Raw genomic sequence first — 25,128 nt, 5'->3', positions numbered from 1 at the left:
TGCCAGACTTGATCTGAAATGGACCAAAGTCGACACCCGTATGTGAGAACGGTAATGAGAGAGTGGATCTCTCTTTTGGCAGTGCAGCCATTATTTGCGATTTCACTTGTTGTTTGTAACGAACACAGGTTAGACAATGATGAACGCATTTCTTGACTGTTCTTCTTAAATCAGGAATATAGAACTGGCTTCTTACTGCGCTCATCATATGGGTTATGTCAGCATGGACTAGAGTTTTGTGGACAAACTCCAGAAAAATTTTGCAAAATTGAGAAGAGTTAGGGATAATTATGGGAAATCGCTCATCGTACGTAAGCGAGGCATTAGCTAATCTACCATTAACCCGCATAAGACCTTGAGCGTCGAGAAATGGATTTAGAGTAAGCTTTTCTTTGAAATATGCTTAGAATCCGAAAGATTCTTTAAATCTTCAGAATAATGAAACTTCTACGTTAGTCTAATATATACAATTTTTGCGTTATTAAGCTCTTCGTGAGAGAGCGTTAAACTTTCAAACTTAGTTTTCTGTAATCTTTTATTAGTAGAACGTAAGAACCTATAAATATATGCTATTACGGCGAGGGCTCGCCGATATGAAGAAAATCTTTGGATTATATTGAGTTCATCTGTAACGGAACAGTGAACTTCAACTTTCCTTTGTTCCTTAAGAGCTATGGCAGGTGGGTTCGATTTAGGCCAATTGTCTTGGGAGTCAAGTAGCCACATTGGTTCATACCACCATAAAGGATTTTTCTTAAGATCTTGTGGTTTACACCCTCGTGTTCCAAGATCTGCAGGATTTTCATGGGTTAAAACGTGGTTCCACTTAGCATTACCAACATTTTCAATGATTTGAGATGTTCTGTTGGCAACATATGTTTTCCAAACTGATGGATGTTTTTGTAACCATGCTAATACTATAGTGGAATCTGACCACAAGAAAAGTTGAGCACTTTTAAATGAATTGTTAGTTAGAGTTTGTTTAATTAGTTTTGAGAGCAGTAATGCCCCACATAACTCTAACCGAGGAAGACTTACACGTTGCAATGGCGCAACTTTGCTTTTCGCTACTAGCAGATTAGAATGTCTGCCAGACACATATTCCACTCGAATATATATTGTTGCGCAATAGGCTTGTTCAGATGCATCACAGAAACCATGGATCTGGATTTTGCTATCTGGATGGAAATGGATCCATCTGGGGATTTGAATGGATCTTATGTGTATAAAATCTTCTAAGAAAATGTTCCACCTTGAAAGAATCTGAGGTTTCACATCTTCATCCCGTTCGACCCCATCTTGCCACAATTCCTGTAGAAGGATCTTTGCTTAAACAATAACGGGCGTTAGCCACCCTGCGGGGTCAAACAATTTAGCGACCGCGGACAAAATTGTTCTTTTTGTTGCTTTTGATGCGAAATCGGGAATTTCGACTTTATAAGTGAAGGAATCACTGTATGCATTCCACTGAATACCTAACGTTTTCGTAGAGCTCGAATCGTAAAGTTTTAAGAAATCTGCACTTAAAATATCTTCAGTTGGAATATTTTCTAATAATTTGCTATTATTTGCCGTAATTTTTTTAAGTGGAAATCCAGCTGATTTTAAAGAATTTATTAATTGACTTTGCGCTTCTAGGGCTGAAGCCAAAGTATGTCCACCAGCTAAAATATCATCGACATATGTTTCATGTCTTAATATGTGAGATGACAAAGGAGACTGTCTCTCTACATCTGTTGCTACCTGCAGCAACGTTCGTATAGCTAAATACGGTGCACAATTCACTCCGAAAGTGACTGTTAACAGCTCGTAATCTTCAATATTGCTTGAATTTTTTGTTCTATACAAAATTCTCTGAAACGGACAATCTGCTTCCGTTACTAATATTTGGCGATACATTTTTTCGATATCTCCATTGAAAACGTATCTATATATACGCCAATTTAAAATAACTGACATTAAGTCAGATTGCAACGTTGGACCAATATGCAATACATCATTCAACGAAAATGAGCTTTTCGTTTTGCGAGAACCATTAAAGACTACTCTAACTTTTGTAGAAGTGCTTTCCGGTCTAAATACAGCATGATGTGGTAAATAATATGAAAAATACTTTCCAACTTTACAAATTTCGGAAGAATTTGTTTTCCTCATATGACCCAATGTTATATATTCTTCTAAAACATCATTATAAATCTGTTGAAGATCTATTTGTTTTTGTAATTTTGCCTCTAGATGAATATATTGACTTTTTGCTGCGAATCTGGAAGATTGCAAATACAAGTTTTCTGGAAATTTTGTTTAAAAGGAAGTTTTACAACATATCTACCATCACTTCTGCGATATGTTGTCTTTTTATAAAGTTCTTCACAGTAGAGATCTGTTTCTGATAGAACTTTCGATTTTGGAATTTCTTCTGTTTCCCAAAATAGTTTAAGCATTGAGGTTATTTTATCATTTTCTTCCTTATTTTGAATATTAGCAGTTAGAGAAACGCTATCTAATTTCATTGGGCCATAAATATACCATCCATAGATGGAATTTTGAGCAAGGAGATTGCCTAAGATATTCTTTTGTATTCTATCTTGAATGATATATGGAATTATATCACTACCGATTAGCATGTCTATTTGTGAAGATACCAAGAAATTAGGATCGGCTAATCTTAGATGTTTTATTCCCGAGAGATCAGCGTTTGAAATCGTAAAGCTTGGCATAAATTTGGTTAAATTTGGAACTATTATAACTTGGGTACTGAGTGAGAACTCGTGGTTTTTTCTACACAAATTTATGGTAGATATTTTACTTGAATTTGCTACCACTGTACCCCCTAATACACAAATTTCATAATTTGCATTTTGAGTTATTAAACCAAGCCTTTTTGATATTTTTTTAGTTAAAAATGATCGTTTTGATCCCGAATCTATTAGAGCTCTAACTGTAAATACTTCTCCTAAATGTAAAATTTCTACTAGAGCTGTAGGTAATAAAATGTCATCATCATTGACAGAAAAGTTTGTTTGTGTGTTTGTCTTGTGTACTGTAGACATTGAGCTACATGGTGGTTGGCGGTTTATTGTGTCCTCCGGTTGCTGAGAGGGATCAGCATGAAACGTATTGGACGTTTTGTTTTTATTTGCTTTATTCTTCATATTATTGGAATAATTATCCAAATGAATTAAGCTGTGGTGCTTGTTCTTACACTGGACACATGTAAAAACGCTTTGACAATTTGTATTTGTGTGAGCTGAAGACAAACAATTACTACAAATTTTGTTCTTTTCTACATAGTCAATTCTCTGTTTTACTGAAAAGTTTTGAAATTTAGGACAATTTCGAATGATATGTGTTTTATTACATAATTTGCAAAGCATATCATCATTCTTCGATTGAGCTTTTTGTTCGGGTTTTCATATCTAGCTTTATTCTGCTGTGAAGAGATATTATAATTTCTACCCTGATTATGATATGGAACATAAGCTGGGTTTTGATTTCTGAATGTAGATATTCTTTCCATTACCTGATGTCTATTTATTAAAAATTCTTCCATTTCTGCCCAGGAAGGTAAACGAGTTGGAGAACTCAACGATTGCTCCCAAAGAGCTAATGTTTCATCAGGTAATTTTGTGGAACACAAATATATTAGGATTGGATCCCATTGATCGGTTCGTATACCATGAGCCTTTAAAATTGATAAACAATCGCTAATGGTAGTTTGAATCCTGTTAATAAATTCGCAATTTTCAGCCTTTGCTGCTAGTATATTAAATAGAATCTTCAACTGATTATCTACTAAAATGCGCTTGTTCTCATATCGCGCCCTTAACGCGTCCCACGCCAGTAAATAATTCTGATCTGAAAGTGGATATTTAGCTACAATACTACCTGCTTCGCCCTTTGTTTTATTCCTTAGATGATATAACTTTTGAGCCTGTGTCAATCGAGGGTGATTACCATAAATGGCGGTAAACATATCGCGGAATGATGGCCATTCCTCATAACCCCCATAAAATTCCTGAGTATCACAAGGAGGAACCTTTATACAAATCTCCGAATCATTAAATGTGGCATTAATGGGATACATATTCGAAGTATTGAACAAAGTAGAGTTAGTCGGTTGATCGGGCCTTAGACCTTGATTACTAGAAGCTCTGTGCATCTTCAATTGGTCCATCATATTAGCCTTGGTACGTTGATATTCGTCCTTAACCGATCCAAATCTTACTTTTGCCGTGCATTTTTCGCTCTCAGAAATAATATTCTCATTAGTTAAAATTAAATCCTCAAAGGCTTTTCGAACTGATTGCCAGTCCTCTTCAAGGGACTGCAATTTCGTCTCGAGAAGTGACTCGGTTAAATTTTCCAATGGAGTTATATCAAACTTGGAACAAGTTCCAACTAAATTATCGCATTCTAAAGCGAACTTAGCACATAATATGGAGCCCATTATTGAAAAAGTTCAAATAAATTGTTTAAAATGGAAAATTAAAAAGCCAAATGAGGAAAACTAATATCGAAAAAGCCAAATCAATGAAAAGAACAACTAACAAGTAGAACAGTAAGTGATCTGCACTAATATTATCTAATTTGACCGTAGGTTGAAAAATATTGAGAAAAAAAATTCCGTATACAAGTCCTATAATGTACCTAATATACCGAATCTAATTGCGTAGAGTGACCGCTAAATCGCGAAAAAATATTTCTAAAAAGTTAAATAAAAAATCTTTTAATTGAAAAAATATTACAAAATAGTTCCGTTTACAGGTCCTATATTGTACCTAATATGCCGGATCTAACAGCGTAGGGTGACCGCTAATTCGCGAAAATATTTTTCCAAAAAGATTTTACTCGAAATTTAATTAAAAATTTAAGTCGATGTTATAATTAGTATTGAACTAATCAGACCGACTCACAATGTGTAGGGAACACACAAATTACAACAAACACAATAATGTATATATGTAATGTATGTTTGTATATATGTTTATTTTGTCTCTTTGTTTTTTACTTTCTTTTGTTATAGCTACGGTATAGCGTATAAAAAAAGAGAATATATTTTGTTATTTTAAGAGATAAAATAAACAAAAAACCACCACCAAATTTACTTTAATATTTTTAAATAATAATATTGTAAATCTTAGTAAGTATGTATGTGCAATATTCAACAATGTTTTGATGGAAACAAAACAATAACAATCACTAGTTCTTGCACTAAATAGAATGAACTTTATATATAAAAAATAATTATGTATGTGAAGAATGGGAGTTCTTGCGACTATACTTATTATTTTTTATATAAATTTTCAATTAATTTAGCACCTTCACTGTGTTTCAAAAAGGACCATAAACAAATTCCAACTCTTATTTTGGAGATTTGTTGCTTTTGTTTTTACTTTGTTAAGAAATTAACAAAGTTGTTCAATAACAGAATTGAACTATGCACACAAATAAAATAGAGAATTTTATTTCTACTTACGTGTTGGTTGGTGGGAATTGAAACACTTTTTTTTTTTGTTTGTTTTATTTTTTTCAAATAATTGGAGCACCGGGAGTGCGTTTTATTTTTTTTGTTTTTGATTTTTTTATTTAAAAAACACCACTTTGACCGGGAGTCGTTCGGGGATGGTTAATAATAAGCCGATCCTCTTCGGCGCCAAGCCCGGCTTCCTCGTAACACTTCCTAAAATATTGCCTTTAGGAAGTGTTTGGAGACCTTCAGTCAAGGTCGGTAAGGCCGTCGTCGAAGTCGATAAGATCGTCATGGAGATCGATCAAATCGTCTTCAACGAGGCCTGACCGGACTTCGACACTGTGTATGTTTAATAATCATGTGTTTTGAATCCATATTAAAGAACATTCAAAGAGTATCATTTGAAGAAAGAAAAAGTACCAAAAGTGGAATAAAATTTACTTAAGTGGAAAGTACTAATAAATAATACAATTCTTCCCCTTTTAGCTTAGAAATATACTTTTTCGAGAATTAAGTTTACAAAATGTTCGTTATTTAAATCTTTATATCACAGTTAAAACTCAAACGATTCAAATCTGCATTCATTTGTTCCAGAAAAATAGTGCTTTCAAAAAGTACCAAGCAATTTACTCGAATTTGGTCCTATATAGGACTTAGTACTCGAATTCCAAAATAATATACAAACAGCTTATTTTGTGTGAGTAAATAAACTACTTTTTCAAACTTTATAAAAATTGGCTCAATGAGTTTGAATAAAATTAAATTTCCCGTTTTTCCCCCTTTTTTATACTTTTTCCCTAGTGAAATAGCAAAAATTTTATTACAATAAATATTACAGAGTTAGTCCGTAATTTAATAGGAATAATTCAATAAACCGAAAAAGTTTTCTTAATGTGCTAAAAAAAAGTACCATAAATACAGTTTTCTCCCTTTTACACCCAAAAAGGACTGAATTTTAAAAAAGTACGAAACAGGTGTCTCATAATTTTGGGAGATGTATCCAAAATATTTATAAAAATTTTAATATGTTAATTAGTTCAAAAGTTATAAGAGGTCAAAAAAGGTACCAAAATCACGTTTGTTACTCATTTTTACCCCTTAAAAGTACGAATATCAAAAAAGTACCAGACACATATCTGCTCATATTTCATTGTCAAATAAAGCTATCTTGATAAAATTCGGCAAAAATATGTTTAGACTAAATATGAATCATTCTACAAAATTTTTTCCGGATAGGCCAATAATTGGTCATAGCTCCCATATAAAGTCCACTTCCGAAAATCACTTAAACGGATATATTTCATTGAATTATAAAGCTATCGGGATAAAATTCGACACAAATATGTTTTGTATCGGTCCGAAAATCACTTAAACGCAGATATTTCATTAAATTCTAAAACTATAAGGATAAAATTCGACTTGAATATATTCTATGTACATATAAATCATTCTACCACTTTTTTCCCGGATCGGTACATTATTAACCATAGCTCCCATATAAGTCCCACTTAAGCGCACATATTTAATTGTCAAATAGAGTTATATTGATAAAATTCGACACAAATATGTTTTGTCTTTATATGAATCACTCAACGAATTTTTTTTCCGGATAGGCTACCAAGAGGGCCCACTTGCGAAAATCAGTTAAACGCATATATTTCTTTGAATAATAAAGCTATCGGGATAAAGTACGACTTGAATATGTTTTGAAAGCATATAAATCATTCTACTAAACCTTACACAAATACATATAAAGTTCACTTCCGAAAATCACCTAAACGCAAATATTTCGTTAATTAATAAATCTATTGTAGTAAAATTCGACTTAATTTTTTTGGCATATTTTTTCCTTATCGGCCGATAATTGGTCACAACTCCCATATAAGGACCCTTTCCGAAAATTACTCAAATGCACATTGACGATCAAAGTTATCGGGATAAAATTCGACATAAATGTGTATTTTGTATATATAAATCATTCTACGGAATTTTTTTCCGGATCGGTCCATAGATTGTCTTAGCTCCCATATAAGGTATACTTCTAAAAATCACTTAATTCGTAATTAAATGATTACATCCGGATAAAATTCAAAATGAGTATGTTTTGTGTACAGATAAATCAATATATTAAAATGTTTTCAAACTGGCCTATTAATATACATACATATATCTCGACATAATTAAATTTAGTTTGACATATGCATAAATATTAGTACCCGCAATACGGAAACAAAAATTTTGCCAAGTTATCTAAAAATTATATAGGTAAATGGGTTTCAATAAAAAGTAGCTTGCTGGTGGAGGGTATTTAAGATTCAGCATAGCCGAATATAGCACTCTAACTTGTTGTAATGTGGTCTCTTATTACAATAATAATAAAATTATAAATTCTACCAATTTTTACATTATTATATAGATTTTTATTGGATATATATTTTATATAATTATTATTTGGAGACCTATAAAGGGAAGTACAACTTCTTAGGCACTTTCTTTCAAAAACTCTAAGTTTTTCCATATAAGATGGGAAATGTTGAACAATATTTGGCAACCATATACTAAAATTGGACGAATTAGAGTTTGGTACAAAATTATCTTCACTGTTGGTTTTATATATTTCGAGAAAAATTGTTTTTTATACATGAAAAAAGCTTTTTTGGCCTTTACAAGTTGAGCGTTGATATGAAAATTAAAATATAACAAGTTAAAGTGCTATATTCGGCTAAGCCGAATCTTAAATACCCTCCACCAGCTACTTTTATATTAATACTTTTTAATTGATCAAATATTTGTAGAAATAGTTTTCTCATGTTTTAAATAGAATACAAACTCCATTTTCTTTTATATTTTTAAAGCGCCTTAAGATATAATTTAGCAATATTTAAAAATTTGTGTGAAAGATTTAAGGAAATTCAAATTTTCAGGTCAGGACCTAGTATGGGAGTACTGAACAATTATGAACCGATCGTAAAAAAATCTTTAAGTACTATTTCTGTATATAAAGGCTATATTTCAGTCAAATTTCGTATCTATATTGTAATTTAGTAATAAGTAATATGTGTTTACCTGTTTTGCGGAAGGGAACCTTGTATGGGACCGATCGCACCCATATAATTTTTGTTTACAAAACTAATTTTGTGCAAAATTTTGTATCAATAGCTTTATTTGGTAATGAGTAATGTGCGTTTAAGAGAAAAAAATTTCACAGTAACATTTCTGTATATAACAGAAATACTTGTACCAAATTTTATATGGATATCTTAATTTAGTAATGAGTTATGTGCGTTTAAGTGATTTTCGGGAGAGGACCTTGTATGGGAGCTATGACCAATTATGGACCGATCGGAAAAACATGTCACAGTAATATTTCTGTATATTAAAGCAATACTTGTTCCAAATTTTATATGAATTCTATTCTCATAAGATTTTAACTTTTAAAATTTTGTGAAGATATCAACATTCTGACGGAAGTTATTAACAATAAACTCATTTTCCGGGAATATGTACTTTTGTATGGGAGGTATATGAAAGTCTGGACCGATTCCGCAAATTTTCAGCAGAAGTCAAGCCCTTGTGCAGAAACAAATGTATGATGATTTTCATGCAATTATATTACATAGTTTTCGTGAAAATTACATCGGAATGTGTAAAAAATGCTTATATTTTTAAATTTTGATTCATACTTTTCCCGATGTGAACCGATTTTGCTCATTTTCAATACCAAACTGCCTAGGACAATATTAAATATTTTGGGTGAATTTCGTTAATTTTTGTTGCTTCGTCTTAACGAGAGAATGTTTTATACAGACAGACGGACGGACAGACGGACATAGCTAGATCGACTCAGAATATCATAAGGCCCAAGAATATATATACTTTGTTGGGTCTCAGATGAATATTTCTTGGTGTTACACACGGAATGACAAAGTTATATATACCCTCTATCACCACTGATGGTGGTGGAGGGTATAAAAACGTATCCATGTTAATGCCCAAGTATTTTACAACATCTTTATTTGGAATATTTCTATTGTTATTAGCCTTTATACCAAAAGATTTCCAGTTTTTTTAATGTTCTGATTGGCATTTTCCTACAGGAGGACGAAAAAGAATGGTTTCACATTTATCAATATTGATTTTCATTTGCCAATCTGTGGCATATTTTTCCACTATATTAAAATTATTTTGTATGTTCTCATTAATTTTTGCAATATTATTATCAGCATGATAAACAATAATATCGTTATTGATATTATTGATTTATTTAATAGATCAAATATGAATAAGTTAAAAAGAACTGGAGAGTTTACAGTCCCTTGCTGTAACCCATTAACTATAGTACATATGTACTTCCACTCTTTAATATTGTAAAGTCACCATATTGTGCCTCACGAAGAACATTCATTTATAAACAGTTATCTATGCATGTATGTACATTAGACCGACTCACACTGTATGGATGGCAAAAACGAGTTTTTGTTACCCAAAATATTTTAAATCTAGCGATGACCGTTTGTGAGCTGGACCAAATTAAAACAAGTAAGAAAGTATAGTCGGGCGTGACCGACCATATGATACCCTACACCAGTTATGAATATTAAATGTGATTTATTTTTCATAATAAAGCATTTATCTTCAATATTACCTTGTTCCGATACATTTAAGCAATTTATGGATGAAAAACTAATTTTCTGAAAAAGGCTTTATATGGTTGGCTGGGGGAAATATGGACCAAACCCGATAAAGTTTTGTGAATGTATTTATATTTATATAACATTTATTTAATATTTATTTGTGCTGAACTTCATCGCGGTATTTGTGTTTATAAATTAATTTGGGCATTCAAGTAATTTTCTGAAGGGGACTTTGTATGGGAGCTAGGGTCAAATGAGGCCCGATCTTTATGAAATTTGGCTAGGTCATCAAGACTTGTATAAAACTTAGTTGTGCCGCTTTTTATCGATATACAGGTATATTTAACATAATTATGAGCTCAGAAGCCCTTTTCGTGAGGGTCTGTTGTATGGGGGTTACGTGAAAGATGTACCTTGCGCACAAGGTTTACATGGACAGCCAGCCAGCCGGCCAGACGGACGGACGGACATAGCTTAATCAACTCAGAAAACGATTTTAAGCCGATTGGTATACTTTAAGGTGGGTACAGGACGAATATTTTTGTATGTAACAAACATCAGCACAAACCCAATATACCCTCCCCACTAAAGTGGTGTAGGGTATAAAAAGGTATTTTGGAATTATTTTTTTTAAATTTTAGTTTTGTTTTGAAACAATATATTCAATATGGGGTATCGTTTGAAAGGGGTTTTAAAGCCGCGGCCAATTATGTATTAATCATAAATAACAGTCTGCTCATAATTGCCTTATTCCAAAATATTTAAAACTGTTAGGTTTTTCACTAATAAAAAAAAATCAAATGTATTCACAATTTAGCAAATTTTGCGCAAGACTGGACGTGGCTTCAAAAAACCTTTCAAATTATTCAAATTATAAGAAAAAACTGTAAATTTAAAAAAACAAGTTAGAGTGCTTGATTCGGCTATGCCGAATCCTAAATACCCTCCACCAGCAAGCTACTTTTTATTGAAACCCATTTAACTATATAATTTTGATAACTTGGCAAAATTTTTGATTCCGTATTGCGGGTACTAACATTTATGCATATGTCAAACTAATTTTAATTATCTCGAGATATACATACTCATTTTGAATTTTATCCGGATGTAATCATTTAATTACGAATTAAGTGATTTTTAGAAGTATACCTTATATGGGAGCTAAGACAATCTATGGACCGATCCGGAAAAAAATTCCGTAGAATGATTTATATATACAAAATACACATTTATGTCGAATTTTATCCCGATAACTTTGATCGTCAATGTGCATTTGAGTAATTATATGTACATAGAATATATTCAAGTCGAATTTTATCCTTATAGTTTTAGAATTTAATGAAATATCTGCGTTTAAGTGATTTTCGGAAGTGGACTTTATATGGGAGCTATGACCAATTATGAGTTTATCCGGAAAAAATTTCGTAGAGTGACTTATATAATTACAGAACATATTTGTGTCCAATTTTATCAAGATTGCTTTATTTGACAATGAAATATGTGCTTTTAACTGATTTTCGGAAGTGGGCCTTATATGGGAGCTATGACCAATTGTGGACCGATACTTATCTACGTTGGTAGTATGATTTTTGTTGATATTTTATTTATATGTGCAAAATTTTAAGTTGATACCAATATATTTGAGGAAGTTATTAACGATAAATCCATTTCTTGAAATATGTACCATTGTATGGGGGCTACGGGAAATTTTGGATCGATTGTTTTGATTTTCAACATAATTGATCCCTGGGTAAAAAAATAATGTGGGACAAAATTCATCGAATTATCTTTTGTAGTTTCTGAGAAAACGACTTAAGAATTACGAAAAAAACGTAATTTTTTTCGAGGTAGTCTGAAACTTTTACTCATAACTTTTAACGTTGTGAACCGATTTTGCTGATTTTCAACACCAATATGCTTAGGATAATAACAAATATTTTTAGGTGAATTTGGTTAACTTCTTTTGCTTAGTTTTAACGTGAGCGTGTTTTAGGCAGACAGACGGACATAGCTAAATCGACTCAGAATTTCATAAGGATCAAGAATATGTATACTTTGTTGGATCTCAGATGAATATTTCTAGGTGTTACACACGGAATGACAAACTTATATATACCCTCTATCACCACTGAGGGTGGTGGAGGGTATAATAACTTAAAAGGAACTTTTTGTAACCGGTTCAGCTCACGAACGGCCATCGATAGACTAGAAGTATTTTGGGAACCATCATAAAACAAAACAAAGATTTTTTGAAGCTGGGTAAAATATTGAATTGTACATGAAAAACCGTGTCCCCAAACTTTCCAGCTCATGAACATATTACATAACAGGGAATATATGGAGGGGGTAACTCAAGCACTGTTTTTTGTGAGTCGGTCTAATGTACATGTAAAAACATTACGTTTTTAAGACAAACAGGCTAGTACAAATGATTTATCATTTAAAACCCATTAGACTCCCTTTTCACAAAAAATATCCAACATAAGCCTCATAATGTACATGTCCACCTTTAAGGCGTGATTTAGTACCTACAAATAATTTTAGGACGTACACATACAGCATCTTGCAAATAGCATACATAATTAAGTTTTAGAATGGATAAATAGCGTGGAAACTGATTTAATTGTTCATTATATCAATAAAAATATTTTTAATTTGTTCAAAATATTCAGTTTGACGTTGTATTTTGTCAAGTGTTGCCTACAGTAAACAATTACACTGTGTGACACTCAAAAACACTCATTACGCGATATAATGCTTTTTATAGATCTAGATGAGTAGATCATTTTACTATTTTTAGAGTCTTCAATATATCCTAAAAATCGGAAGATATTGGAAAAAAACGTATTTGTTGACTAGACAGACCAAAAAATTATATCTCAAAATTTTCTTAACCGATTCAATATTTTTCAACCGTTATGAAAAGCGTTTCCTTTGCCCTTTTTAAAAAGTATACACACTTTAATATTTTTTACGGAAATGTGTAAAATATTTAGATCTTAATACAAATTTTATATTGTTTTTCATTTTTTTTTTTTTAAATTCAGTATAATTTTTGACCCACACTTTTTTAGAAAACATATTTTTCAAATATTTTTATACCCACCATCAAAAAAGATGGGGGGTATATTGATTTTGTCATTCCGTTTGTAACACATCGAAATATTGGTCATAGACCCACAAAAGTATATATATTCTGGGTCCTCATTAAATTCTAAGACGATCTATGTCTGTCCGTCCGTCTGTCTGTCTGTCTGTCTGTCTGTTGAAAGCACGATAGAGTCCGAATGGAAAGAGCTAGAGGATTGAAATTTCACATAAATATTTCTTATAGGTAAGATTTGTTTGGTATTGAAAATGGGCAATATCGAAAAGCAGCTTTAACAGCCATAACTTGTTTAAAAATACGAATATAGCGATGAAATTCGACATAAGTAAGTTTCTTATGATCCAAAATCACTATGCAAAATTATGAGGATCGGTCCATAATTGACCTTACCCCCCATATAAGGTCCCCTTCAAAAAATGACTTTAACGCTCATCACTGGCTTAAAAATAGTAGTATATAGATGAAATTCAACATAAGTAAGTTTCATACGAGTCGAAATCTATCTAAAGAATTTTATGAGGATCGGTCCATGATTGACCCTACCCCCCATATAAGGTCCCCTTCAGAAAATGACTGCAACGCTCATTAATGGCTTAAAAATAGGAGTGTAGCGATGAAATTCGACAAAAATAAATTTAATACGAACCAAATTCTGTCTACCAAATTTTATGAAGATCGATCCATAATTGACCCTACCCCCCTATATAAGGTCCACTTCAGAAAATTACTTTAACGCTTATAACTGGCCTAAAAATACGAGTATATAGATGAAATTCGACATAAGTTTCATTCGAGTCAAACGAGGTTTGATGGTGGGTATATAAGATTCGGCATAGCCGAATATAACACTCTTACTTGTTTTAATTTACCCCATATTTTGATGAATAAAATAATATATAAAAGGTTGAAATCAGATAAAAACTGACAAAAATAGAATTTTTTTTCGTAAAAACAAAAATTTACCAAATCCCTCATTTCTAAAGTAAATTATCAATTTGAATAATAAAGCTTATATGGATTTGTGTTGCATATCTTACGTTGCACAGTGGGGCCGAATCGAAATTTTTTGGAAATAAATCTGGCATTTCTAGTTTAAGTTTTGAAGATGAACCCTGCAGATGCCTCAGGGACGGCGCTGTGGCTCAAAGTAGGGTACCTACGACATGTAAAATTTTTAAACTCGTGCCATTTTTTCCATATATTTTCTGAAAGCGCTCGACGAGATCTTGAAAAAACTACTTATTTCTTATAATATCCGAGTTATAGGCATTTAAAAATTTAGTGATACAAAATTTACCATACCTTGGTCCGCCTTTTTTTGAATACCGGTCGTAATTTTGGACCAAATGGACTCAATTCTTGTTAGTTAGACAACAAAATTTCCAATAATAAACAAAAAATTTCAGATCAATATCATTTACAGATCCAAAAATATACGTTTTTTAATTTAAAAATTCAAAAAATTGTAGATTTTTGCCGTTTTTTTTGCCAAAAATGTGTCTTAACTCTTTTATTAATAAAATAAAATTTTCTTTAAGAACATATAACAATTTTATAGTTTTCTAAAAGGTATCTTTACGCAGAACGCTTTGGCGTAAAAAACTTGTCCTATGTTTTGAAAATGTTGCCACTGCGTCCTTCCGAATATGACCTATTTTTTATCAAAACTTCAACTTTGGGCAACATGTTCTAAAATCCCAAAGCTGGGATCAGAAAACTGAAAGCAGTTTTGGAAACCTCAATATGTTTTCTATTTACCACAAAAGTACTTTCCCAGCCCTGAAAGAAATGTGGACCCTATGGGCAAAAAAGTAAAAAATCCCATTTTTGGGATTTTCTATTTTTGGAATTGCGGGATGCCCTTTGACCTTTTCAATTTTTCAAACTATGATTTATAACAAAATTTTAATAGGGTCGCAGATAGCTACAACAATTTAGTCCATATTTATCCCTTAATATCTTTTTTTAGTTAGATATGGAAATTCTCGATTCTTTACAAAAATTTTCAAGCCAATATCTCAATTACATTCAAAAATATGTTCATTTGAACCTGTATCCTTTAATTTCATATTTTTCATATTTTAGTATTAAATATGACAGAACATATTTAAATCTTATATTTACCTATTTTCTGTTTGTTTGCTTATCCTTATAATTGAAAGGTCCTATTATGCTTAAATTTTCAGAAATTTATAACTATTTTTTATCTAAATTTTTTCGACAGATCATTTCGTTCTTGATCATGTAGGTAAAAATATACAGGTAATGATAATTTCGATTCATTTACTAATAAGAAATATCAATGACTGAATTACAGGTTATAGTAATATAGTCCTAAATGTTAATAGGTAGACAATTCGTAATTTTTTACTTTGGAATACCTGTATCGGAAATGACAAGAATTGGTATCTTCAAAAGGGCCAGAAAGAATTGAAGACATTTCAAATTATATAAAAACTACATATAGTAGAAAAGTAGACAAAACAGGCATATCAAAAATTTAAAAGTTTTTGATGTAAAGTTTTAAAAGGGAAATCAAAAGAAATTTCGATTAAAATTTTGTAGTTGGATGGAAACTACTACGGAAATCTCAACTTACAACACATCAACAGGAGCGCCTTGCAAGTCATACGAAGACTTATGTTCAAGGTCAAAAAAAGAGGGTCACACAAAAACTTTTTTCAATCTCAAATGAGGAAATTGCTGATGCTAACCTATGGATGCCGTACATATTGCAACTATTCTTCCTAATGCATCACCAAAACGACTAAAGCGAATTGTGGAAAGTATACCAACTCCAACATCACAATCAAATTTTACTGAAGAGGAAGCAATAGCCCTTATGTTGGAACTGGGTCTCAGTCGAAATAAGTACCAAATATTAAGGAAAGCTCTGCATGAAAAAGGACACAATATATTACCATGCATGAAAAAGGACACAATATATTACCATCATACAAGGCGATCCAGGAAAAAAAAACAAACTATCCTACCATCACCTATTGCTGTTAATGATGTGGAAGCTTGTATTGATATATCATCTTTGCTCGAAAACACAGCATCAAGAATTGTGTCAGACTTTTCAGAAGACCAACTAAGGAAAATTCATAACTGTGATGTTGTCTTAATGTGTAAGTGGGGATGTGACGGTTTATCAGCACTTCCAGAATACAAACAAGCTTGTGGAAGTCGGACATTAGCAGACTACAAAAGTGTATTTATGTCATCATTAGTGCCATTACGAATTCGTTCATATTCCCTTAATCCATCATTGTCAAGCATCGGAAATTCATTTGAAGATATATGGATCAATACAACTCCGGGTTCAAAAAATTTTTGTAGACCCATTGGATTTGAATATATAAAGGAGTCAAAGAAAACAACAAAAGATTTAGTGGAATATTTAAAAGATGAAATAAATGCACTGGAGCCCATTTGCATAAAAAAAAAGGAATTCTCTATTAACGTATCATATCAGCTAAGCTTAACAATGACTGATGGAAAGGTCAGCAATGCCATAACAGAAACTTCTTCCTTCTGGAGATGCTCAATATGTAATGAGAAAAAGTCGCAATTCTCAAATATAAACAAAAGCAGAAGTATTAATGAAGAAGTCCTGTCTTTCGGAATTTCACCACTTCATGCCAGAATACGATTTTTGGATTATTTTTACACATAGCATACGACCTCAAATATAGAAGTATGCCAGAGAATCTTACTAAATCAACAAAAAATAATGAAGAACTGAAAGAACTGAGAGCTGCGGAAAAAAGCAGAATCCAAGAAGAATTTAAAGTTCAGATGGGATTAAACATCGACAAACCACTTCCAAGTTGTGGTAGTACAAATGCCGGTAATACGGCGAGAAGGTTTTTTCGTGATTTTGAAATTACTTCACAAATAACTGGAATCGACAAGGAGTTGCTTCGAAGAGTTAACACTATTTTAATGGCACTGAATAGTAAACATAAAATTAATGGAAATCGATTTGGGGAATATACATCTGAAATTTCTAAATTACTTGTATCTCTGTATCCATGGAGGGAACTCACCAACAGTACACAAAGTATTGTGTCATGGTCAAATAATAATTGAACCGAATATTCTTCCACTTGGAGAGTTAACAGAAGGAGGAATCGAGATTTTAAGCATGTTCAACTATTCAGCTCAAGAAAATGCTCCAGGCAATCACAGAATGAAGATATTTTTAATAGTTTACTTCTATCTTTTGATCCTGTTCTTTCAACTATGCGAAAAAGATGGATTTGTTATGAAACTCTATCATCTCAAAACAAGGAAGATTTAAAGGACTTATATTACCTTCTGGATATGTATACCGATATGACAGATTATTTTATAGAAAATAATTAGTGTTAGGAATTAACTATATAAGTAGGTTGTAAGAATTAATTGTATTATGTTTAAGATAAACAGTTCAAATAAAAAAAGCTATTATACTAACTGATGATATTGTATTAAATTGTGTTTTATATTTCGGTGGGCGGGAAAGGTAATTTGTGTGGGGTGATTTAGGTGTTGTTGTGCGTGGCTCATAATAAAATTATAATTTTTTTATTGTATATACAATATTATAATAAAATAATTAACTAAATAATTTTTAAAAATTGTCCAAATATTTTATTCAACACCAAATGTATGTTCTGTCATACTTAATACTAAAATATGAAAAAGATGAAATTAAAGGACACAGGTTTAAATGAACATATTTTTGAATGTAATTGAGATATTGGCTTGAAATTTTTTGTAAAGGGTCGAGAATTTCCATATCTAACTAAAAAATGATATTAAGGGATAAATATGGACTAAATTGTTGTAGCTATCTGCGACCCTATTAAAATTTTGATATAAATCATAGTTTTAGAAATTAAACAAATGTGTAATATATGACAAAATCTTTATTTATGAACAAAACTCAATGAAATTTTCAACGCTTGTTAAATTTGTCATTTCAAATAAGAAAATGCAAAAAAAAAAATTTAAAAGGTCAAAGGGCATCCCGCAATTCCCAAAAATAGGAATGAAAATCCCAAAAATGGGATTTTTTACTTTTTTGCCCATAGGGTCCACATTTCTTTTAGGGCTGGGAAAATACTTTTGGAGTAAATAGATAACATATTAAGGTTTCCAAAACTGCTTTCAGTTTTCTGATCCCAGCTTTGGGATTTTAGAACATGTCGCCCAAAGTTGAAGTTTTGATAAAAAATAGGTCATATTCGGAAGGACGCAGTGGCAACATTATCAAAAAATAGGACAAGTTTTTTACGCCAAAGCGTTCTGCGTAAAGATACCTTTTAGAAAACTATAAAATTGTTATATGTTCTTAAAGAAAATTTTATTTTATTAATAAAAGAGTTAAGACACATTTTTGACAAAAAAACGGCAAAAATCTAAAATTTTTTGAATTTTTAAATTAAAAAACGTATATTTTTGGATCTGTAAATGATATTGATCTGAAATTTTTTGTATAATATTGGAAATTAAACGGCAAAAATCAAAAATTTTTTGAATTTTTAAATTAAAAAACGTATATTTTTATACCCACCATCAAAAAAGATGGGGGGTATATTGATTTTGTCATTCCGTTTGTAACACATCGAAATATTGCCCATAGACCCATAAAAGTATATATATTCCGGGTCCTTATTAAATTCTAAGACGATCTAGCCATGTCCGTCCGTCTGTCCGTCTGTCCGTCCGTCCGTCCGTCTGTCTGTTGAAATCACGATAGGGACCACACGAGAGGAGCTAGACAGTTGAAATTTTCCATAAATATTCTCTATTGCTAAGGTTTGTTTGGTATTGAAAATGGGCAATATCGGTCCAATTTTTCGGATAGCCCCCATACAAGTGGACCTCCAAAAAACAGCTTTAACGGACATAACTGCTTTAGTAGTACGAGCATAGCGATGAAATTTGACATAAATAAGTTTCATATGAGCCATTATCTTTCTACCAAATTTTTTGAGGATCGGCCCATAAATGACCCTACTCCTCATATAAGGTCCCCTTCAGAAAATGACTTTAACACACATTACAGCTTCAAAAATGCGAGTATAGCGATGAAATTCGATATAAGAAAGTTTCTTACGAACCAAAATTTCTCCACGATTTTTTTTTGGGATCGGCCCATAAATGACCCTACCCCCCATATAAGGTCCCCTTCAGAAAATGACTTTAACACTCATTACTGGCCCAAAAATGCGAGTATAGCGATGAAATTCGGTATAAATAAGTTTTTAACGAACTAAAACCTCTCTACATTTCTATTTTAGGATCGGCCCATAAATGACCCTACCCCCATATACGGTCCCCTTCTGAAAATCCCGCATATAAGGACCCCCTCTGCAAATAACTATAATGCTCATTACTGGCTTAAAAATATGACTGTAGTGACGAAAATTTATGCACATAAGTTTAATGCGTGCCAAAATCTCTCCACCAAATTTAGGGAGGATCGGTCCATAATTTACCCTACCGCCCTTCAGAAAATACTTAAACGATCATTACTGGCTTAAAAATATGAGTTATGAAATACGGTTGTGAAATTCGCTCCGAATTTCATGCGGAATGTGTCGGTAATTCACTCTACCCCCCATGCAAGCCCCCTTTATAAAATTACAACGTTAATTACTGGCATAAAAATTCGAGTACAGCGATGATATTTAATGTAAACAAGTTTTATATGAATCAAAATCGGTCTACAAAAAATGTTATGAAGATAGGTCAACAATTGACCATACACCATATGAGTTCCTCTTTAGAAAATTTTATGAAGTAAATTCAGATAATTGGATAATTTATACTTAGGAACATAATTCTTCATTCCGAATTTAATGAGGACTCATTTATAACTGACCCTATCCCCTATAAAAGGTTCCCTTCAGGAAAGAGTTTTGGTTATTGAAATACGAGTTTTCCTTATTTAAAATAAGAGTATAGCGCTGAAATTTTGTTAGTTCAAAAGAGCTCGGTCCATAATTGACTTAAAGCATATTCCAAATATCACCCTGATGTTTATAGGGGAGCATTCCTTTTATGGCATACAGTTTGATGGTGGGTATATGAGATTCGGAACAGCCGAATATAACACTCTTACTTGTTGGATCTGTAAATGATATTGATCTGAAATTTTTTGTATATTATTGGAAATTTTGTTGTCTAACTAACTAAATTTTGTATCACTAAATTTTTAAATGCCTATAACTCGGATGAAAAACAAAAAAATGGCACGAGTTTAAAAATTTTACATGTCGTAGGTACCCTACTTTGAGCCGCCACAGCGCCGTCCCTGGGCCATCTGCGGGGTTCATCTTCAAAATTGCCAGATTTATTTCCAAAAAATTTCGATTCTGCCCCACTGTGCATTGGTAAATTTTTGTTTTTACGAAAATAATTATATTTCTGCCAGTTTTTATCTGATTTCAACGTTTCGTATCTTATTTTATTCATAAAAATATGGGCTAAAATAATTTCTAATAATGTATGGGTCAAAAATTATCGTGAATCGTAAAAAAATTTAAAAAATATAAAAATTTGTATTTAGATCTAAATATTTTACACACTTCCTTTAAAAATATATAAGTGTGTGTACTAGGGTGGGTCGAAAAAAAAGTTGAGTCAGTCACCCCCTACGATTAAAGATATGTTAATAACATTTCCAAAAATATAAAAAATATTTTTTTGCCCCGCTAGAAATACCGCCCTTTTTGTTTTTTATATATAACGTCGCCATTTTAAGTCCGATCGAACATGAACATGTAATATATCAATATTTATGGCTTGACTGTAGCTATATTTCACTCTTAGAAAATTTTTTAATTCGACGTCATATTCTATGCGCGACTTCTGATATCTCGGATCCTTCCCCAAAATCGAAAATTGTGGCTATACTGGAATAAAGTACATTGAATTATATGAACTATTAGCTTTTAAAATGCTCACTTTTATGCATAAAAACCTATTTTACAGGTATTTAAAAATACCTGTATAGTTCTAACTACAAACAATTAATTTGCTAGGGATATGGTCGAAAACTATTTTTTCAAATTAATTTACAATACACAAATTTCATTCTGCCCTTATCTTAACACAAGGAAGATAATTTTATTCGGCATTTAATTTTATTAATTAATAACAAAATCACGTAGGTACATAAAAACTAAACATTTTATTTTATAAAAATCTATGCAAAATTAAATAGTTATACTTTATAAAAATATTTCTTGTTTTTACCATACAATTACTTGCATGTCTCTTGGTTCTTTTTTAAACAATTTTCAAAAATGTTTATACTAATTTTTATAAAATGTAATAAATTTATTTAATGATAGATTAACTTTTCTTAAATAGTTATATATTTTTAAAGAAGTTCTTGAAATAAAAACTAATAAAGAAATATTAGTCGGGAATGGCCGACCATATGATACCAGTTATGAGTATATCTAAAACATGATTTCTTTTTTAATAAAGCATTTATATTGAAATTTGTCCATTACTTTTTAAGCAATTTATTGATGAAAAACTAATTTTCTGAAAGAGCCTATATATGGGATCTAGGATCAATTATAGACCGATCCTATCAAAATTTGGTGGAGGGATTTATGTTCATATAGGAGTTAGATATGCAGAATTTCATCATAATGGAAGTGTTTAAGAGGGAAATAACGACAAGCCACAATTAAGAGCTCCGATTTAATCCATTTTCAAACAATTTCGTCCTTTGGTAAAGTGAAATATTTGAGCCTATTTTCATCAAATTATCTGGAAAATTGCGACTTGTAGTTTGATTACAAGGTTTAAATGGATGGACAGCCGGACGGACATAGCAAAACCACTATATTGCTGTATTGATATATAGTACATACATAGTTAACTTTCTGCTATTTTGAAAGGAAGTAGGATCTGAAATGGTTTGTAACTGAAACAATAAAACGGATTTCTGTTATATATAGTTCATTTAAAAAAAATTTCGACTGTTTTTCCTGGCAAATTAATTGTTTGTTATGGGAACGGTTGATAAATACTTGAACATTTTTAAATATCTATAAAATAGGATTTTATGCATAAAAGTGAGCATTTTAAAAGCTAATAGTTCATATAATTCAATGTACTTTATTCCAGTAAAGCCACAATTTTCGATTTTGGGGAAGGATCCGAGATATCAGAAGTCACGCATAGAATATGACGTCGAATTAAAAAATTTTCTAAGAGTGAAATATAGCTACAGTCAAGCCATAAATATTGATGTATCATATGTTACGATCAGACTTAAAATGGCGACGTTATATATACAAAACAAAAAGGGCGGTATTTCTAGGCGTGGCAAAAAAATATTTTTTATATTTTTGGAAATGTTATTAACATATCTTTAATCCTAGGGGGTGACTGACACAACTTTTTTTTTGTCCATAGAGACCGACCCACTCTAGTGTGTACTTTTTGAAAAGTACAAAGGAAACTCTTTCCAAAACAGTTGAAAAATATTAAATCGGTTAAGAAAATTTTGAGATAATTTTTTTGGTCTGTCTAGTCAACAAAAAACTTTTTTTCCAATATCTTCCGATTTTTAGGGTATATTGAAGATTCTAAAAATGGTACTGTAATCTAATCTACTAGGCCTACCAACTTCACTAGGTCTCGCGATAAGTGTATTGATTTTTTATAATTTTGTCACACCGTGTTATTTTCAAGTTATCTAACTGAAGGATGGTGGAAACGAAAAGTTTAACTTACAATTAAATATTTTCCGTTAGCCAAACTGGCAGTTAGTAATTTTTTCAGTTAAATTTATAAAATCAATTTTGGTGAAAATGGAGGTAAATTTTCTATTTTTTTTAACTAAAATTAAGTAGATTTTTCGTTAGTATTACCTATGAATTTTTTTTCTGTGTAACATCTGACAACCGTGTATCACAGTTTTTAGTTTTAAAATGCAATGAATAATTCTGTGTTTTCCCTCAAAAATAAATATGTTAATATTTTTATTTTTCAGAACTTTACATTACATTTACAGAAGCATCTTTGGAATGCTACAGAAGATTCATGCAAAGGCGGCAATATGATGATATGTATTTTAGGATCCCATCAAATTAAAAGGAACGACAAATATAATTAATTACTAAGTATGTATTGTTATTTCGTTTATAAACCAAATTCTCACTAATAATATGTTTTATTTTCTTGCTTATTCTTTGCAGTTGATGGTTGCTTGGGTATCATCTTCATACTATTTTTTATATATTAACGTATTATTTAGTAAAAATATGTAGGATATAATATTATGTATAAATAATTAATAACTAATAGTAGTATAAAATTGTATAAATTAATAAAAATAAATACAAATAATAAATAATGTTAAAATTTACAAAATATAGTTTTATTACGAATATAGTTCAGTCCCTCTCTTCATGTTAACCCATTAATGCCCACAGTTACATATACGTAACGCAAATTAATTCGAATTTGGACTCGAAATGCACAGAAATGGAAAATGCAAAGTTACTTTTTTGTGATGGATAGGTTAACTTAACATATTCTTAACGATTATAAATCGAATTTGAGTAATTTTTGCCTATAGATATGTATTTTTGGGTTATTTTGTAAAGTGCCTATTTCGTAAACCTGCAAAAAGTCATATTTTTCTAGGAATGAATTCTTAGAATGTTAGTAACTTCTATGTAGTTAGTTTTTAAAAAAAGTTTCCGACGAAAACTTATAAAGAAGTAATTAATGTTTATTACCTAATTGTTTATAAACATATACCATGTCCTTGCGGAGACTTATAAAGAGGATAATAAAGGTGTTACGTATATGTAACAGTGGGCAGTTCTCAGTACTTTTTGTCCCACTCTACATACGATATAAATAATGAACAACTTGCTTACTTTTTTATGAAATCTGCCTCAAAAATAGTTTTTTATCAGAAGAATGGGTTTTTAACGTAATAAAAAACAATATATTTTCTTGAAATATTGATATTTGATGACAAGCAATATATTTTTAATGTAAAAGTTTCTATTAAATCGCCCTTTCGTGGATATTTTAAATTTTTTAAGAATTTCTGTAAAGGATATGCCATTTGACCGCATAAGAACTTGTTCAAGGCACAGTTGGCGAATATTAAATATATATTTTTACAAGAAAAACGGAATATAATTGCAATTATCCTTCAAAAATTAAACATGGGTTGAAAATTATGACCATTTTCTTGGATTATTAGGGAAATTGCAAGGATACAAGCGCCAAGGACCTTTGGTAAATGTATGCAAAATGTGTAACGTTAGTCAATATATCTGCTGCTGCAAGAAAATATACAAATTTCTTTAAATTCATTAATTGACATTACAGAAATTACAAAATTCCGCAAATTAAAATTTTATACTTTTAAATAATTTTTTATTTTATATGAAAAAAATTTGGATGATACACCAAATTAGCTAATCCAAGCTTAAAACTTAATAATTAACCAGTTCTTTTACGATTTTTTGGTAAAAATATGTAACTTTTACTTAAAATACTTAAGGACAAAAATTCGTGGGTAATGCCCACTGCTACGTATACGTAACGTCTTCTAAAATCCAAACAAGGCAAGATAGAAAAATTTTTTTAATTGAAATCAGTTTATATACACAAGTAAACTGTCATATCCAAATTTCACATTTCTACCTTACGTAGATCGCCGTGGGCATTAATGGGTTAAACTTATAATCCAATTATACTAATTACGCAGTAATTGTGTAAAAAATTCACATGATAGTTTAAAGTACTAGGTTAGAGCGTTCGGCGTTGTTAGGTCAATATTTTATATTATCGATCATTGAAAGTTGTGCTTTTTAACACTAAGTAAATTAAAATTTTAAAATATTTTCAGAATTCACTTCAAAAATATATTT

The 25,128-nt window shown here is 31.1% G+C and overlaps 1 protein-coding gene across 4 annotated transcripts in view; it reads left to right on the top strand.

The window, feature by feature from the left end:
- LOC119600058 overlaps window positions 1-23,597 on the top strand; it is a 564,032-nt gene extending 540,435 nt beyond the window's left edge. For 3 of the 4 annotated variants that reach the window (XM_037950083.1, XM_037950081.1, XM_037950079.1), the window contains 2 exons: window positions 23,226-23,355; window positions 23,431-23,573. The gene's annotated coding sequence lies outside the window, so the exon portion shown is untranslated. Of the gene's footprint in view, window positions 1-23,225; window positions 23,356-23,430 lie in introns of all 4 variants that reach the window. The other variant, XM_037950082.1, reaches the window with a different exon arrangement.
- Window positions 23,598-25,128: the final 1,531 nt, after the last annotated feature.

The sequence above is a fragment of the Lucilia sericata genome, unplaced genomic scaffold, assembly GCF_015586225.1.
Source record: "Lucilia sericata isolate MDLA Ls3-8-SP2 unplaced genomic scaffold, ASM1558622v1 Contig000102F_arrow, whole genome shotgun sequence".
In the NCBI taxonomy this organism is placed as follows: Eukaryota; Metazoa; Arthropoda; class Insecta; order Diptera; family Calliphoridae; genus Lucilia; species Lucilia sericata.
The sequence above is the reverse complement of the archived record's forward strand: the minus strand, read 5'-3'. Positions and strand labels throughout refer to the sequence as shown.